Raw genomic sequence first — 19,109 nt, 5'->3', positions numbered from 1 at the left:
GATGAAATGTACACCTACGTTGTTGAGGAGTTCAATGAGCTTCCAAAAGAAGAATATCCAGATTTGAGATTTACAGCTACCATAAGAATTAACCTTAACAATGATGAAGAGGCAAAGGAGTGGATTGGGAAAATGTGCGATCATAGCAAATGCACATATCGAGTTACCAGAACATACAAGCCATCCTTAAAGCGAATACTATGGCGTACTGATATGCACTGCCAACATCAGAGAAAGCCTCTCTCCATAAAACAATCAGCTGCTAAAGCGGTATGTAAAAAAACCTCGAATCCATTGATGGAAGATGTACAACAAAAGAAAACCGGGTGTCCATCATCTCTTGTTCTTAAAATTAAAAATCCTACAAAAAAGGAACTCCATAGTCAACAAGCCAACTTCTGTTCCTCTCATAAAGGCACCTTCAGTTTAACTTTACTCACAATCATTTTCTACACTCAGCTCACACACTAGGCTTTAGACCTATTTCTGCTGAAACAAAAGAAAGGTATGTTAAACTGTTTTTGGCAGGTCACAGTGCAGCAAGTGCCCACCATTACTATGAAAATATTTTAATGGATGAAGTTGATGACAATCTTCAAACAAAGCTGGCTGATTGTTCAACTAATCCTAAAGTTCACGACGTTAGTCGTCTTTACCAACAGTGGCGTTCTACAGTGTACGGACCAATGGACAATGGACCACAACTTTTCACTACTTTAGAAGCAGAAGTCAATGATTACAATGATAAATACAGCTGTCAAGGTGGGAAAGCACTCCTTCAGAAATTTGAAAGGTTTGGGGATAGCTCTGAAGTATCAGATGAGGACAGTGACATTGAAAATTGTGTTTCTCCCCCTAAAAGCAAAAGAAGAAAAATGGCTAATGGTAAACCTTTAGTATTGGTAGCTTGTACACCCCTCATGTCACGTGTGCATGAGATAATTCAACAATCTGGGGAGATGATATTCTGTGATTCTACTTCATGTTTGGAAAAATACAATTGTTCTCTCTTCATTTTGTCAACCAGTAGTCCAGCTGGAGGACTGCCACTGGCTGTAGCAATCACCTCAGATGAAAAACAGGACACAATTCAAAGAGCCATGCAAATGATCAAGGAAGTTGTGCCAGTGAATGCATTCTATGGGAATTAAGATGGTCCATCTGTTATCATGACTGATGATAGTGTAGCAGAGCGTAATGCCCTTAAAATGTCTGGCCAGGAGCTACATTACTAATTTGCATTTTTCATTTTTTACAGAGCTGTTGGACATGGTTGTACGATGGGAAAAACAAAATAAACCACCACCACCGAAAGGAGTTAATCACTCAAGTTAAAGAAATGGTATATGCCAAGTCAGCATCACAGCTAGATGAATTATACAAGAAGTTCAACCAGAATGAACTAGTACGTCAGTATCCAAAGTTTCGGAGCTATATAGAAAAGTGGTGGCAGAAACGAATGGAGTGGGCACTGTGCTACTGAAAATCACTGTTGGTTAGAGGTAACCATACCAACAATATTGCAGAGGCTGGAATACGCATTGTGAAAGAGATTATATTTGGCAGGGTTAACGCCTATAATCTTGTTCAGATGTTTCAGTTTGTCACAGATGCTATGGAAGTGTACTACAAGAGGAGATTGTTGAGTGTGGCGCATAACCGTTTTGATCATTACATAGCATCTAAATACAAAGGGTTGAAAGCCACCATGATTCCGGCAAACAAGATCGTCAAGCAAGACAATTCAGATGTACTGTTTGTAGTGACCAGCAAATCTGATCCTGATGTACAATACAATGTTGATATGGATCTATGTACCTGTTCATGCCCACAAGGTATGGATGGATCTCCTTGTGTACATCAAGCAGCAATAGTTAAACAACATCACTCAGTTTCTTTGAATTTTGTTCCTACTGTTAATCCTTCAGTCCGCAGAAACTTTGCAATACTTGCATTGGGTGATGATACTGAAAAAGACATCTCTTTTTACTCATCTCTACATCAACAAATGTATGGTGCACCAGATCAAGAAGTAACGAATCCCAAACCAGATGAGCCAGATTTTTCAAAGAGCTGCTGGGACCTTATTAGAGCAGGAGCACAAGACGAGCCAATAGAAACAGTGTACGATGATGCTACCAAGGATGAAGAGAAAAGGTCACAGTTATTCAGTTCAATTGATCACATTGCTGAAGCTTTAAAGCATGGTCTTTGTGCTGATGATCCTCAACTGAACAGTGGAATCGAAAAGTTTCTAAGCCGTTTATCTTCTTTTCCATCCAAAGCTCGACTAGCATCTGCTTTACATAGTTTTGGATCTGAAAAGGATGGATTTTCCAAGTCTATGAAATCTGGTTTGATTCGAAAAGGAAAAATTATTAAAGTACAAGCCACAGCTATAGGTAGACGGAAGTTTGGTACAAAAGGCAGGGGTCCAGCCCAACAAGGACGTCCACGCACCAAAAAAGTAGCAGAAGCTCGCAAGCAAGCAAAGCGTTACACATTAAAAGTTTGACATAAAAATCAAACAGTACAAAAAAGGTCACATTCTCTATCCAAGAATATCAATTTAAGTAAGCAGAATGCTGGAAAATGGTGAAACTACTAACTTTAGAGATCATTGTATACATGACTTTTTCATAGTTGATACTGTACACCAATGGTAAACAATTTGTTGAATATACATAATATCGGGCATGGGCAGATTTTAATTGCGGGCATAATTTAATATAACACAGGTTACTCAATAATACTTACACACTATAGTGACCACAAAACATAAAAAACATCTCAAAGTGTACTTCCATCTGTGACAATGACAATAGCTTTTACAGATGTGACATTTAGTTTTAATATGTGTGTACAGTAAAGCATAAAAACACCTTTTAAGTCGGAATTCTAAGGACTTTGCTCTTTCTCATCCCAGTTTGAAGCTTCAGTGACAGTACCTCACAGTGTTTGCCCTTCTGCAAAGGATGCACACTTTAATGTTTTGGTAGCTTCTGCTTACAGTAACTTCAGGTACCATGATATTACCTAAGGTAGATACACAATAATTGTTACATGTACCTATAGCACTTTCTTGTAGCTACTAATACAGAAATTGGCTAATTAGCTTTTACATTAGCTGAAGGGGCTTTCCCTGGGAAATTTACTAAAGTGGCAGCTGATTTCTTATTATAACTGAAGGGTTGTCCCAATAGTACAAAATGGAGCTGACGTTAAAGTCTGTGGCCGTTTAATAACCTATTATTACTATTAGTACTGTGGCGGCATTTACTGTAGCCGCTTTGATAAGTTGTCAAATTTCCCGCTGCCTAGTAAAACATTGAACTTACGTTATCGTAAAGTTCTCCAGAGCACATCATCGCTGCTATTCCAGCATCCACGATTCGACAGTCCATCCTGTGCATGTAGACTGAAAGGGGCCAAGTTCACAGTTTGGTTCCGGAGTACACGTGCCTGAACAGAATTTACGGAAAATTACTGGTGCTAGAAATTTTCTAAGTCATAACCTCGTCCAAAAAAAAATTCGCCCGGTCCGTAAAATAGACACCACCTTGAAATGACGCATGAAAATTTTGATGTTCTTCACCCAGATGGTGAGAAGTCTCAGATCCTTTCCAGACTAACAGCATAGACAGACTATGCATCCAACCGTATCACATCATTATGAGGAAGAGTTGGCTTTTCTTATTTTGGCTGGTAGGGTAGTTTGAATTTGAAAATTCGTGTTTTGTTTTCTGCTTTTTGAGAGAAAGCAACCCTGTGCCGGTAACGCAGTGAATCATTTGCTTATTACTGTGCGTACTTTTTAACTGCATTAACTCTAGATAATGCCTAGCTAAGTAGCAAGTTCTATCCTGTTCTTTGTGTGGAGCATGAAATTTTAAAAATAATTTTTGCATCTCACGAAATACTAAAATCGATAGTTCTGTGAAGACAACAATCGTGCCTCCGGTTTCATGGTGGATCTAGCAATGGGATACTACAATGAACGCCCCGACTAGACATTGGGTGACCTGCAGTTCGAATCCTGGGGCTGGAGGGATTTTTTTCCTTACTTTGGCCCATTTTCTGTTACGCCTTTTCAGTTAGTCAGTAAGTCAAGTCATTAGGTCTAAGTCCCTGAAATTACGTTAGGTAATCCTAAGGCTGCAGCACATGTTGCTGTCAGACCTTCAGTGCTGGTCACTGAAAAGTGCTAATAATAACAATAATCCCACAATGGTAGGGGGATTGATATGTGAAAGTTGATTTTTCGGATTGCGGCCAATAAAAACATTTGGTGAAATATTTGCGTATTATTGAAAAAATTCCGTAAATTTTTTGAACGCCTGTTTCTTAGTGAAGGAAGACACTAACAATAAAAATCTGGATATCAAGACACACGGTAGTCTTTCGTGCGGCCCAAGAAGCCGGCGCGCAACACCCGTGAGTATATTGACAGGAAGGAAGAAAACGCAATTTTCCGCACCTCGTTAGTCTCGCGTAGCCAGATTGCTTTTTTCAACCTATTCTCGTACTTATTTTGACCATATGGTTCAATAGTGAAAAGTGGCTTATTTTGAACTATACGGTCGAAGTGTATGGTGGGAAGTATACAGGGAACTAGGGGGCAAGCATTAGTCGGGGATTTCTCTGTATACTGAGGTGGGGTCTATTCTACGGAACGGAACGGAACGGAACGGAACGGAATGCTTTCTCAGATTGAAGCTTGCAGCTTACCATTGCTGTACAAGTTATCAGTGGCACTTCTAGCAGGTAATCAAACGTTACCCCAAGAAAGATAAAACGAATTTAAGAAAAAAAAATTTAAGGATCGATTGTGGGTTCTTGTTGGTTGTCATTAGTAACGAAGTACTAATTGTGGGAATAGCTGACTCAGTGTGTTCATCTTCGGATATATCAAGTAGGGAACTAATGCATGACTTGTTTTTACTAGTATGTGAGTTATTTTTACTTACTTGACTTTAGAATGTAGTCTGAGGCCCAGCCTTTCTAATCGGCATAAATCAGTATGTGTATAGCTACACTACAAAGGAAACAAGTATGGTGACAAGCTGAATCAACTTAGTCTAAGCAGAATCTAAAGGAATTTTGTGCAGTGTGTGAGGAGCAAACATTCAGATACCTCAAGGAGGCTATATTGTGTGAACATCAATGATTCATTAACAGAGTAGTGGACTATTGTCAGATATCTCAGCCTGAGTACTGAGTTGAATTCTGGATGGGGTCTATTTTACAGAATGGAATGCTTTCTGGATCAACTTGCAGCTTGGCTAGCTGCTATCATTGCTGAAATTGCATTTTATCAGTGGAACCTCCAGGAAAATGGAATAGGATAATTATAAAACATTAATTGATTGTTTAGGTAATCATGACTTTATTCAGTCTAATAAACAGATTATATGGTTGATTGAGTGAGGTATCACTTTCAGAATGTTCAGACGACCAGTGATGAGATGCATGGATTCATCGAATTTTTGTTGTGGTTGGAGACATTAAATATCCAAAAGCAAACTGACTGTATAATATTAATTCACTTTCTTTACATTTTCTCAATTTTGAGCCTGTATACAAATAATTGAATTTTCCTTGTCAATAGAAATCCTAGAATAAGACGGGAGAGAAACTTATCTTTGTTTACCTATACTGTACAACCAAGAGTTCGTAATACTGATTTGTATGGGGGAGAGTGTCTAACTCTTAGTATGGCCTGACAAACACCCTGCGTAAAGTTCACCTTTCATCAAATCAACACCTTTACTGGGGGATAGAAAACTGTTGATTAGTGTTGCTGAAGAAGGTAAAGCCTTTGTTCTGAAATAAGGCCGAGGTGTTACTTTAAGCAGGGTGTTTGGTGAATGCATTCAAGTTAGACACTCTCCACCTTATTATGAACTCTTGGTACAACTTCAAAGGAAAATGAAGAAAACATACAGATGAATCAATAAAATCACTACAGTAAGGTGAATTACAGACTAGTGAGATCTTGGTTAATTAATGACAGTGGTTGGAGATTAAGTGTGGTAGCTTCTTGTTCTTGAATATGTTGCAAAGTGGAAGTACAAATCAAAATGGGATATCAATTTCATTATGAAAAATTTGTATACATAAATAATCTAGCATTACTATTTCATTTGTCCTCCACTTAAACATGCTACAACAGTACTAGTGTCAGTACATTGGCAGTGAGTCTACCTTGAAATCTCAACTCTAGAGTAGATCCAACACAGGACAGCCCGCACTGTAACAAATACATGTGATCCCATTGTAATTTCATGGACCAGCTGGACTGGGAATCACTTGAAAATAGACGAACAAATTTAACCTGTTTTGTTTGAAGTGAAGCATGTGAAATGTTACACTTAAGAAATCCTAGGATTCTTAGGTGGTATGTAATTAATGCGAGTGTTCCATTTCAGGTCTGACTAGATACATTGAAATTACACACACATCCTGGTTCAAATCACGTTTGCCTGGTGGCTACGGGCATGGTTTCACATGCAGCTTATAATAGAGATTTGGCTGATCTTGGAGTTTTGGCTGATTCAAGGCTAGCAGTCAGACACATCCTTGAATTGTGCAACAGATAAAATCAGCTCACTATTGAATACGGCATTAATCCACTGCACCAGCTGTTAATATATAAATAACTCCATGCATACACTTTGCAGAATATACCCTCCTTGCGGTCTGCCAAAATATTTGCTCCTTACACACTGCACAAAATTCTTCAAGTTTTAATTCAGCTGGCTCTTTCCTGTTACCAGTATCTTCCTGCTTGCTTTATTTATACACTGACTTATGACTTGAAAGACCGGCCCAGACTGTTTTCTAAAGTCTAAATAAGAAAAACAGCTCACATAAAGTTCCCTTCCGTATGGATGAACATCACTGATACAGCTCATCCCACAATAATACTTCGTTACTAATGACAACCAACAAAAACCCACAATCGATCCATTAATTCTTTTTATCTTATGTTTTAATCACCCACTGGAGATGCCACTGCTAACTTATAAGGGAAGTTTCAGCAATGGTAAGTTGCAAGCTTCAATTTTAGAAAGCGTTCCGTTCCGTGGTTTAGTCCATCATTCCGTTCCGTTCCGTTCCGTTCCGTAGAATAGTCCCCACCGTATACTGATACCATGTCCATGCAAACTCGAGTCTGTCGCGGGTTGGTTGCAGCTGCCGGGTTGACTACTCAGTTGATGCACACCATCAATATCGTTTCGATTGTTGCTGCTTTCAGGAATCCAGTTTCACGCAGAAATGTGAGTGCCATTTTGTAACTATGAGTCCCATATTGTAGAATTAACCTGGGAGACACGCTTGGTTAATGTGTAGTGCATGGCACTGGAGGTGACGCAAGGGATAAATACGTGTGGATATACTTTACCTAGTACCCCATAACCCCATCCTCTCAGCAGTTATGAATTCTTTGTTCGCCCTCCAGTGCTTAACTGGTAAAGTTGATAGTAATAAATAAAATCTATTAAATCATTACAGGGAAGGTTTTTGATATGCATCAGTATTGCGTTTTGTTTAAGGTGATTTAAAGAAACCAGCTACATAGGCCCGAAGCTGTGTAGCCAGAGGAGGGGGTACGACACGTGAGCGTATGGGATTTATACAGAGTAATTAAAAAGCAACTTTAGAAGGGTTTCAATAAAAACTCGGTGCCAATCGACATCTTTTCCTATGCGTAAATGAATGATACGGTGAATCCTGGTGGTTTGATGTCAACATACAAGATGATTGGAGGCACTGTCACATGGTGAAGAGCTTACCACACAAAACGGAGGGTAAATGGCAAAAATGGAATACCATAGCACTGGAAATTGTATTCGAGGTCTCCATAACCCGATAAAGTCAGATTAAGTATCAGTTTTAAAACTCAAAATATGCAATTAACACATTTTTTTGATGGCACTTAATGAGTGTCGTATCTTTTCTGCTGTGTAGCTAGGCCGTCATTATTTAATTTCTTGTTTCTCATCACCACCTGCATCAATTTTTAAGTAGCCATACCAAATTTTGATTATTTGAACTTTAATGATCACATGGCTGTACTATTTTCATGCATGTGAAAAAGTTTGCTACAATATAGACGTCGTTTTGTTTCATCTGAGTTTTGCGGTCATCTCTATTCACTGGGTTGGGTTTATGCACATTCTGTGGCTAAAATTTGAGTCTCGTTAGTCAAGGACCTGCAGCCCACTGTCTTTTAATAATTTTGCTGTGATTTATTATGCCCTTCATTAGGCCACATAAGGTTAGTTGTTAGTTTCTCATCCACCTGACCACCAAAATTTGACACGGGCACGTGGGTTTTTAAATTAATTATTGTATGTGCTGTAAAACATTTATCCAAGCCTATACTAGCACCTAGTGCTGGGTGATATAGCTGACATACGATATATCACGACACATTTTTTTATATCGTGATACAATAGCTAGAAATTATATCACGATATAGCGCACGTGATCTAAGCAGTACAACGTGAGCTCATAAGATGGTGTCTCCAGTTTTGCCATTACTCCTGCTGCACCTGGGGCATTGTTGGGTATTTTGAAGGCACTATCTAACTTAGATCTGTGTACAGTGCTTGGGACATGTAGGAAGCAGTATCAGTGAGAAGAATAGTTCAAAGAGCCACTGTGATTAACCAGCACCAATTTTCAACTACTTGGAATTTGTAAAGATCGAACTACTCTAATAGTCAGTGCGATACTCTAATAAAGCAGTAAGTAGAATATACTAATTATATAACTTGGTCTAAGTTATCTTGCTATTAAAAAAGAAAGGAGAAAAAGATTGTGTATGTAAAAAAGCCATTTCAAAGCACCTGTGCATGCATTTTTTTTAAAATTCCCTGGGGGAGCATGCCCCTCCTAGCTTGCATGTGCTTTGCATATGTAGTTATTGTAAACTGATAAACTCTAATTTAAATATCATAATAGATCAAGATGATGAAGGTATTGCAGATTAAGTTGTAGGTGAACTGGAAGACTAAGTATTGTAACTTACCAGTATGCAAATCAACATTCCTTTTAATTATCATTTTAACTAGCTGCATAAGTGCATATGATGTATTAGCTAATAAATGATCTTATTCCTGTGTTTTGTGTACAGTGTAGTAGTACATAGTACATGAAAACCATCTGAAAAAAAAAATAAACATCAATTTGAAATATTGGTATATATCGTGACATATATTCATATCATGAATAAATTTTGCCATGACATATGACATAAGAAAAATCTATATCGCCCAGTACTACTAGCACCTAACACTACTAGCACCTAACACTTATACAACTACAAACACGAATTAGCTCTTTTCTGTCCTTGCCAGCCTGGAATTTCACTGTCGCAGTGGTACGGTACTGTGCAGAGAAAGGATCACTATCGTTCAGTCGTCTAGCAGAATAACTTGTCACATACAAGTCAAGACTGGATCGCTCTGGAATACCACGATTTTAAAACTCTTGTTGAACATTTGATTTCCACTGAAACAAATTCCATAGTAGCTAAAAGCATGTGTAGCTTGTGATTCGGGATCACATGTGAGAGAAATTAGTGTTGATGTGGCTATGAAAATTTGATGCTGGTGGGGATGAGAAACTAACAATTAACTTTATGTGAGTAATGCTGTTGGGAGCAATAGTTACCAGCGCAGTTGATGATATTCTTCAAGATGTCCTTAGTATGAGCTCAGGAATTGAATTATATAGTTTTGCATGGCCAGGCTTGTATTTCAAATCAGGGACTCACTGATTATAAGCACTTGCTGACAAAGTTTCTAATCAGTAAGCCCTTCTCCAGAAGCAGAGGGAAGACTACGTTGCTCTTTGATAAGGATATCGTCAACTGGCAAGTCAATCGCTGGTTAACCGTTGGTACTATACATTCCCTACAGTCTTACTTTACATCAGGATGCTTCATCGCAAAAATTCGATTGAATTCAGAATTTGCACTAATTGAATTCTAAATTTAATTAGAACGTTCACCCTGCCAACGTCTGCCATTGAATTAACCAGAAGGTAATTATCAATTTTTAAATGACATGCCTAAATTTCTCTGATTTCCTTCTACTATAGCTCATTGAAATTGTGTACTTTCCAAATCTGATCTAGATTCTGAGGTATCTATCATGTGTCATGAATTATTATGCTATTTATTAGATGACCCTTAAACACCCAATACAAACTGTATGGGAGAAATTTGGAGCACTGGGTTGGACTAGGCCATTTAGATGCATCTATTTTTTTAATGAATTGGGCTTCTAGCTTCATTGTACTCGGGGAGAGTTTCTCTATATATATCACACCCAGAAAAGTACTTGTTGGACACTAGTTAGGCTATACAGAATGAATAATCTCATTTTAATAGTATTTCAGTAGCAAATCCATGCATGCCTGGAGTGGTTGTCAATGTTGCCATGAACATACTATTGCAAATTTCCACAATTTTTTTGTATGACAGAGGGAGGTACACCCAGTGGTAAGGTAAAAGTGTCCTATAGGTCATCTACTTTCAAGATTGAGATACTATAACAGAGCAGTGTCATACCGAAATAAAGCAGTCAAGTGCATAATCACCTATCAATATTATGTCCCACTCACGATCCCTCCGAGGGGGATTTTGAACTGGATTCAAGTGGTTGCGTGCTGCAAGAATTAAAGGATAGTAAGAGTATCTCTAGTATGGTGTTTTAATTCTAATGGTACAGTATGAATTGAAACCAAGGTGAGGTGTGGTGAATATATGCATTCAAGAAATCTGCTACTGTATACCGAGCTACACAACATTACTTGAAAGTTTTATGCATAGCGCTATATACTTGTTTGGATTTTGCATAGCTAAAACTTAAAGTAAGATGGGGATTCATACTGCAGACCTTGTCTATATCCTTTTGATACTGGCATTTTGTACAGACAGCACCAGGTTTGGCTTTGAAGTATTGTATCCCATGGTGCTGCCATTGTACAGAATAGTCAGAATTACCAAAAACAATTGTCATAACTGTGTGTATCACAAGTAATCTACATAGCAAGATAAAGCACTGTTTGGTTGTAGCAGAATGACTCATTGAGGCATGAAAATAGTGGTTCTTGTCAGTGGTGGATCTAGAAGCTTTCAGAGGGGGTTTCCATTTTATACAGATGTCTCCACACTTTTAAAACTGAGACCAAAAATATAAAAAAATATTTATTTTATTTATAATACTTTTTGAAGCAGGAGAACCTGCATCAAAGGTCTGTGGGCAACCTGTGCCCACAGCCAGAAATGTACAGCTATACATTAATTGCATTACAATTACTTATTACTTAACTATGTATAGTAACTATGTACTTATTACGAATTTGTAGTTCAGTGTCATTAAAGAGGGAGAAAATTGATGGAGATTGGTTGTCTTGAGCATCGGTGGCATGGACATAAGAAATGGACTTTAAAAGGTCTCAACAATTTTAACAGGTATTCTAAGCTTTCTGAGGCTGAAGATCGATCGACTTATCAGCACTCAACAACCCCTTCCCTGGATCCACCACTAATACTGTATCTCCCACCCGTCCACTCATTAATTAGATGTGGCGTGCGCATATTTTCAAAGGGGGTTTCCGTGGAAACCTTGAAAAACCCCTAAATCCACCACTGCGTGTACAAAGTCTATGGATGCAATCCAATAATTTATATTACCTACATGGTGTTTTTCAGTCTGTGTTGCTACATAGAAGAAGCCAAATGTCATGGCTTTTGCATCAGATAAGTAGGGATATCAACACCCTAAGAAACAATGAGCAATTGTTACTGTTCCCCTATACGAGAATACAATAATATTGAACAACAAAGAGTTTTTCTTGCAGCCTGAGGATTAAGGGTAAATATGTTGCCAATTTATCAAGTATACATCCTTTGTACATATACATATACTGTACACTGCACTAAGTGGAGTTTAATATTTTTGAGTAGTCAAGTCATCCACTTTGTACTTTCACTTCTTGCCCACTTTTGTTAAACTCATGGTAGGCCAGCAGAAATTATATGTCCAACAGTTATCCTGGGAATTATGTAGGACAAGAGAGGATATGTATATGTGACACAAGCATTGTACATATAGGCACTTGTCAGGCAGAAGTGACCTCTAACCAGAACTGCATGTGCGGTGCCACCTAAACTTTGCGTATCACGATACCATAGTTAGGGTATCACGATATACTTTAAATGTTGATGTATTATGTGTTATGATATACACCACTTAAATCATTTATTAATTATTTAATATCAATTTACCAATACAGTGGACACAGCACAAAAGGCAAGCCTGTACAAGGTGCGATCCAACAGAAAGTACACTACAAAGAATATAAACAATTAACATATAGCAAAATAAAGACAACAAAGTAAAATGAAAACAGACACAAATTTTACAGCTACAAAAGAAACAATAAAGCAAACTATACACAACCTTAATGTTCATTTAATATAACAAAGTTTACTGTAGGGTGCACTATGAAAAGCCGTTCAATGATCGTTAGTTAGTACCAAAGGTACTTTGTTCCACAAAAACATTTAAATGGACAAGTACCGTGTGTTGATAGTTGAAGATGGTGGTATAAATAAGTGTTTGGTGATGACTGCTACTTAAGCATTTGGTGATAGCTCCTCATATTTTACTACTCAAAAAGCTTGTAAATAAATACAGGGAGTGGACACTGATGCATGTTATTTCCATGATCATTCTAGTTACAAAATTTAATGTGGTAAAATTATAGAAAAATCAATTAATAGTGACTAAAATTATTTACCTACTTTTTTGGGACTGGTTGTAGCTACATAAACAGATTCACAATGTAAACAAAACTATACCATGATGTTCCATGTGGTGAGTAGCCTTATCACTATAAATACGACTATAAAGTTAATGTGTAGGATTTCTGACTTTGGAGAGGTGCACTAATGGAGAAGTTGTGTAGTTAAGATGCCAAGGAGTTCACATGAGCTCACATGGATAACCACTGTCTCCCCTTGGCACGCATAATACCTCTATTGTTGTGCAATATACATATACGTATTTGTGCATAATGTAAATTGTTTATCATTAATTTTGTGGTCGCACTTACATGAAGCATTGATTCAATTGATATGCTGTATGTACGTAGTTATGGCTGAGAATGCTGATATCACCTTGACCGAAATTGCTGAAGAAGTTTTAGTTCCTTCATGTTCTAGCAAGATGTTCGTGAATTAGTACAGTCATTGTGTGAGTCAACCTCACACTAATTGCAACAAAAGCAAACTCAACAGATTTTGTTTCCTTATTATGTCCTCAATGACAGAAAAAAAAGTCCTAAGGAATCCTCGTGGGGGAACAGTGTGTAAATCACTGAATTAAAAATTCACTTTTTTGCTCTTTAATAGCTTAATGTATCACGGTGTTTATAGTCATATCTCAGCTAGGATACTACTTATATCAAAACTTATACCATTAAAAAGCCCTCACAATGATGAATCTTTTGGTACTAAAATTATCACTTTAGAAAAATGTGTTAACGAGTTATAATCAAATATAATTAATAATACACAGGTGATATCAAAGAGACTGTTGTAAATTCCCTTGTATGACTACTCAATTCCCTTGCAGTTACCACGAGCAGGAGTGCACTCAATGTTGTACTTCTTGCATGAGCATCTCACTGTGTACTGCAGTCTGGCAGTTGTGGCACAAACTCCTCTTTACACTTCTACCATTGCCACTCTCTGCATGGGATGAAGTTCTGCGGCTGATTCTTTCCATTCTTGAGCTTGAAGGTATGTGCAAAGAACGTGGTACTTTGCTGCTGCTGTAGTTGGTGATAAAGATTGTAGTTTTACGTGGGATGTTTTTGAAACCACCTTTTCACAAAACTGTTTATGTCAGAGGGAATCTAGTGTGTCAGTTAGCATTCCATTGTAGAGAGCTTTCTCTCCTGCATCTATCTCATCATTTGTGGAGGCTGAATCAGAATGGAACACCTTTGCCTACTCACGGAACACACTGCTTGCTTTGAACTTGCTAAGGGATGTCCCCTTTCCAATCCCATAGAGATGTTATGTTGTGTCACACCCAAGAATAGCATGGATGAAGAGTATGTTGTAGCAGATGTCTTGACCAAGCTTTTCTTTGTGGCTCTGATGTTCCAGACGTGAAGCTTTTGTGTTTTCTTTGCCTCAGGACAAAAGAAGAGGTCATGGCAGTCAAGACTTGCATGGTTGCAGAGCAGAACAATGAGGTCAGTGTCTTCACCAACTAGCATAGTGGTACTGGTACATGGTAGTAGATTGAACAGTCTTCTGAACAATCAAGAGATCAGCTTCTCCTGGTGGCTGGTGCATGGTAAGTTTGGCAGTCCAGTTCTGTGCTCAGCATGAAAATAAATTGCTGCTTATTCTTTCGGTTGACCAAAAACTGGTCCTTCTTCATTGTGATGGTCATGTTAGCAGCACTGCACTAACCTTTCCTTTTGACTATCTTTGTGTTCATATTTTCATAGCTATCAAATACAACTATAGCGTACTTGTACTTTCCTGCTACATTTTCTGTGTATTGGTGATAGATGTCTCCATATGTAGAACTGCAACACCATGCATGGGATGCGCCCCGCCATCCAGGACATACTGAATGCCATCATCTGTGATATCTGGTAGGACACCACTTTCACAAATCTTCTATATTGTATCAGCAAGTGCTGGCTTGTCTGCTTCATGGAGCGAAAGAGGAATCAAAGAGAGCATGAAGTATGAGCTGCACAGCACAGCTCATACTTCAGCATGAGCTGAGCTGTGCAAGTATGAGTTGTGCAGATCATGCTTGAGTTAGCCTTCAAGCATGAGCTACACAGCTTATGCTTGAAGGCTAACTCCAGATCATCTGATGATTGCATGACAGTAGTAAGTCTCTGAAAGAGAAGCAGTGGATCAACCTGAATCCCTCCAAAAATGACCAAAGATGACCAAAAATTCCTCCAAAGATGACTGAAGTACAGGTCTGCCATTACTTGACGTGCTTGGCATTGGCTCCTCTTGGTTGGCGTCTTTTGCTATTTGATGTGGGTTACAGTATTTGCGGCAACATTGCTGATATACGAATGCTGTCGTTCCTGGAAATATATACTGACCTGAATAATGGTTGAACTACCCTTTGCTGTTAGAGTAGAAGAAGGGACACCTGTGTCTGTAGAAGTCTTGCAGATGGCACACAATACAAGTTGTACATCCTTGCCGAAAGAAGAATTGAGAATATTTGAGCTGGAACGCTGAATGGTCAACTCACCTTTATCTAAAGGTCCTTGGTTCATTCCCGGGGTTTCAGCACCTAATGTCAAGATTGACAAACTGGTTCAAGCTTTGTTCAGTTATTTAGTAAGTACTCTTCTCTTGTTATCACCAGAATTAAAAAAACCATGTACAGTATTTTGCCTTGCATGTAAATACCATACAATGTTGGGCCTGATCATTCTCATTGGTAGATGTGATATTTCACTCATCCACAACTTAACCTTTCTCCTGCTTGTTGAAAACTCTCAAACTCACTTTACTACTCTGTATGCATGCAAAATCATCCATAAAGGCATTACTACAGTAGTTACAGTTGTAAAACATGCACAACGAGTAAGCAAATCCAGGATATATTTGATTACAACTCGTTAACACATTTTCCTAAGGTGATAATTTTAGTACCAAAAGATTCGTCTTTGCAAGAGCATTTTAATGGTATAATAAACTTTGATATAAGTGGTATACTAGCTGAGATATGACCATAAACACCGTAAAAATATCAAACCATTAAGGAGCACAAAATGGGCTTTTATTTCGGTGATTTTCACACTGTTCTCCCATGAGGATTCCTTAGGACTTTTTTTCTGTCATTTAGGACATAATAAGGAAACAAAATCTGTTGAGTTTGCTTTTGTTGCAGTTAGTGTGAGGTTGACCCAATATTCTTGGTAAAATGCCTGTACTAAATGCCTAGTGCTCAATAATATCTCTTACACATGATTTACCAGTCAATATGCTACATGGTTAATGTTGATACTCAATATTAAGCAGGTTGGCATACATTAGGCCATACCTATTTAAAATCTTATGTTGTGCAGGTCCAACCGACTGTATAATTATTTCTTCAAAAGTACTATTATTTCTTCAAAAGTACTATTGAAAATCATGTGTGGATATCAACATTGTGGGCATGTGTGGTTAGAAGCATTATAAGATCATTGCAGATCATACAATGCTCAAAATGCTACAGGGAAGCTCAACCAGGGAGCCTAATGATATAAAAGTAGATTTTAACTACACCCATTGTCTAGTATGAAATTTATCTCAATTTTCATTAATCTGACCTACCTACTATAGCCAAACTTAAAATAGTTTTTCCCACACAACATAGATATGGGCGAAGTGTATTGAAAGCTTATACTGGTAGGCCAAAGGTCAGACTATTTTACTTTGGTCAGTCATCATGCAAGTGTCAAATTTAATGATATGGTATTATTTTGAGCTCTGGACCATTTGTATGTCTGTCATATCTGTATGCACAATTCTTGGATGCTCTATTTTTGACATAATATTATGTAGTTGTATGCCTCAAATGTAGAACTTAGTACGTAATGATCTATGGTACGCCATGGTGAAGTTGTATGCAGTCTTGAGCTGACTGCAGCTACATTATGTAAATTGATTAACTACAATTACAATATACACATAGAGATACTGAAGAAGTGCACAAGTTGCGGTAAAGAGGTGTATGTAGGCACAAGGAATTGTACTTGTGGTCTGGCGTTTCCTAAAAAGTCCAATCTAAAGCAACTGGTGAAGACTGTAAAAAATTGCCACAAGCAATGGAAAATATTACAGACAAAGGTATTTTGGCACATTTGTAAAAGTAATAATGGATATTATTCCATCAGGTTCATACTCTACACAAGTCATTTGACATAGATATAGTTGTGCTCATGCACAAAAAGAATGAGTCTTGCCACACATACTATGATGTGGCAACAGAAGGAGCAGGTGATGCATTTCTCAAAAGGTTTGAGGAGATGAAAGGGTATAAATATTGGAGGAATTTTGTGGAGGCTTATGAAAGTAAGTAGTTGTATAAATGATATGTGCGTATGCCATCCTTCGTGTTAATTTGCCAGAATAGGCTTACAGTATGGGCATATTTCCATCTTTAGAATATGACACCATGCAAAACATTTGAAATACATAGGTGTATAACTGATGTATTATTATGATATACACCAAGGATACACATGTGTGGCACATCTGTTATACACCATGGTTGTACCTGTGTATAGATACCATTTACACTACTATGTATAATATATGAGTATAATTGACTTATACACTACTGGTTAACCACGTGTATAACCTCTGTTTACATAAGTATAATACGTGCATATGTAAGAAATACATATTTGATATACTCACCAATGTATAATTGTGGTGTAACTCAATGTAGTATATCTGATGTGAGTATCTTTACTATTATAAGATTAGAGGTTTCATATTAAAAAATTTAAAATTGTACAACATTGAGTAAACAACATGAAATGTGTCCAGTAGTGTTCACTTTGATAAAAGTAGCAGGTACATCATTCTTCTTCTATATAGGTCTCATCATCAAACGACGTCTACAGACAAAAGAAATCACTTAACAATGATTCAAATGCTCTTTGGTGGCCTTACCAATGAAACGAAGCTGATAAATTCACCAGATGTACATTTGTGGACATAATTCTTCTTCCTAGTTCACATCTCCTAAACGGGCGTCTGTATTTAGCGGATCACGGATCAACGGATCACGTGATATGCATGCTCAACTCGATTTTGAGCACTGGGAAATATTTATACCCTAGTGTAACATACAGCATACTGTAGAATTCATATTTTATCCACAGGTAGGAAGCCTGAAGAGATTTCAATCGATACTATATAACTATAATAATTAGAGCGCGCGCGTATTAAAAATTTAACACACGTACAAGTAAGATTATTTTAATTCACCTTAAAATTGAATCACTGATGTATTCTTTACACCAACACAATACTCAATAGACTAGCTCTGTATTGCAAAAACAAACGACAAAGGATACACGCCAACATATTAGAAGCCTATTCACACGTGAGTGCGCTAGCGTATCCTTTGTCGTTTGTTTTTGCAATACAGAACTAGTCTATTGAATATTGTGTTGGTGTAAAGAATACATCAGTGCATATCCGGAAATTGAGTGACTTCTAAAAAAAAATTTTTATTCACAAGATGTACGCGCTTATATAGGAGCAAGCCTTTTAGCGCTTTGGCATGCAGCGTCAGATAATCTTTAGCCAGTTCCCCGGTTATAGCTGCAGTAACGAACATGAAATCTATCTACCATTATAAGATGAAAGCTATATACGGCGGTTTTCATAGTACAAAATACGCTTTTGGGAAATACACACAAGACTATTGGTGACCACACTATTGACTTACACTAACCATCCAGGCATGAAGTTTTCTGCGTTTCCCGGTTCCTATACGGTAGACTAGTCCTTTGTAAAACCAGATAACCAATCACCAAGTCTTAATTCCACGGTTTTCATAGTACAAAATATTTTTAAAAAACATTGCCATATATAATCTTTGCAAACTATGATAAATTACAAGAATAAGCGGGGACTTATTGAAAAGCGCCTCTATCATAATTTTAACAAACTGGCCAGTGTACTATGGTGTATTCTTCATCGCTACAGGTTAGCAGTTAGCGTACTGAGAATATATTTGTATGTCAAGACTGATTTTCGTGTGTTTAGTCGTAGTTTTTTGTTTGTTTGTTCACAGATACAAGAAGTCTTGGTAAAAGTATGCAGAATGTTGCACTCGGCCGTTGAGTGTTGTGGCCCAGCAGAAACTTATAGAATTCTTGCTTTCCTGCTGACAATAGCACTGCTTAAGGCTTTGCTTGGACTGTCACAGAACTTTCAAAGATGCAACTGCCTGAAAATCTGTATCAGCCCTTAAATAGCAAGCAATATTACCTAGACTGCTTAAGGCTTCTTCAAGCTGCCAGGTGGA

At 37.7% G+C, this 19,109-nt stretch overlaps 1 long non-coding RNA gene across 1 annotated transcript; it reads left to right on the top strand.

Annotated features, from left to right (window-relative positions):
- The first annotated feature begins 7,133 nt into the window (after window positions 1-7,133).
- On the top strand, window positions 7,134-18,240 carry LOC136260127 (uncharacterized). The gene is made up of 3 exons (XR_010703435.1): window positions 7,134-7,280; window positions 16,758-16,912; window positions 16,960-18,240. It is a non-coding gene; the product is annotated as an uncharacterized lncRNA (long non-coding RNA).
- The last annotated feature ends 869 nt before the right edge of the window (window positions 18,241-19,109 follow it).

This window comes from Dysidea avara, chromosome 7 (assembly GCF_963678975.1).
Source record: "Dysidea avara chromosome 7, odDysAvar1.4, whole genome shotgun sequence".
NCBI lineage: Eukaryota > Metazoa > Porifera > Demospongiae > Dictyoceratida > Dysideidae > Dysidea > Dysidea avara.
This window is presented reverse-complemented; position numbering and strand designations above follow the sequence as displayed.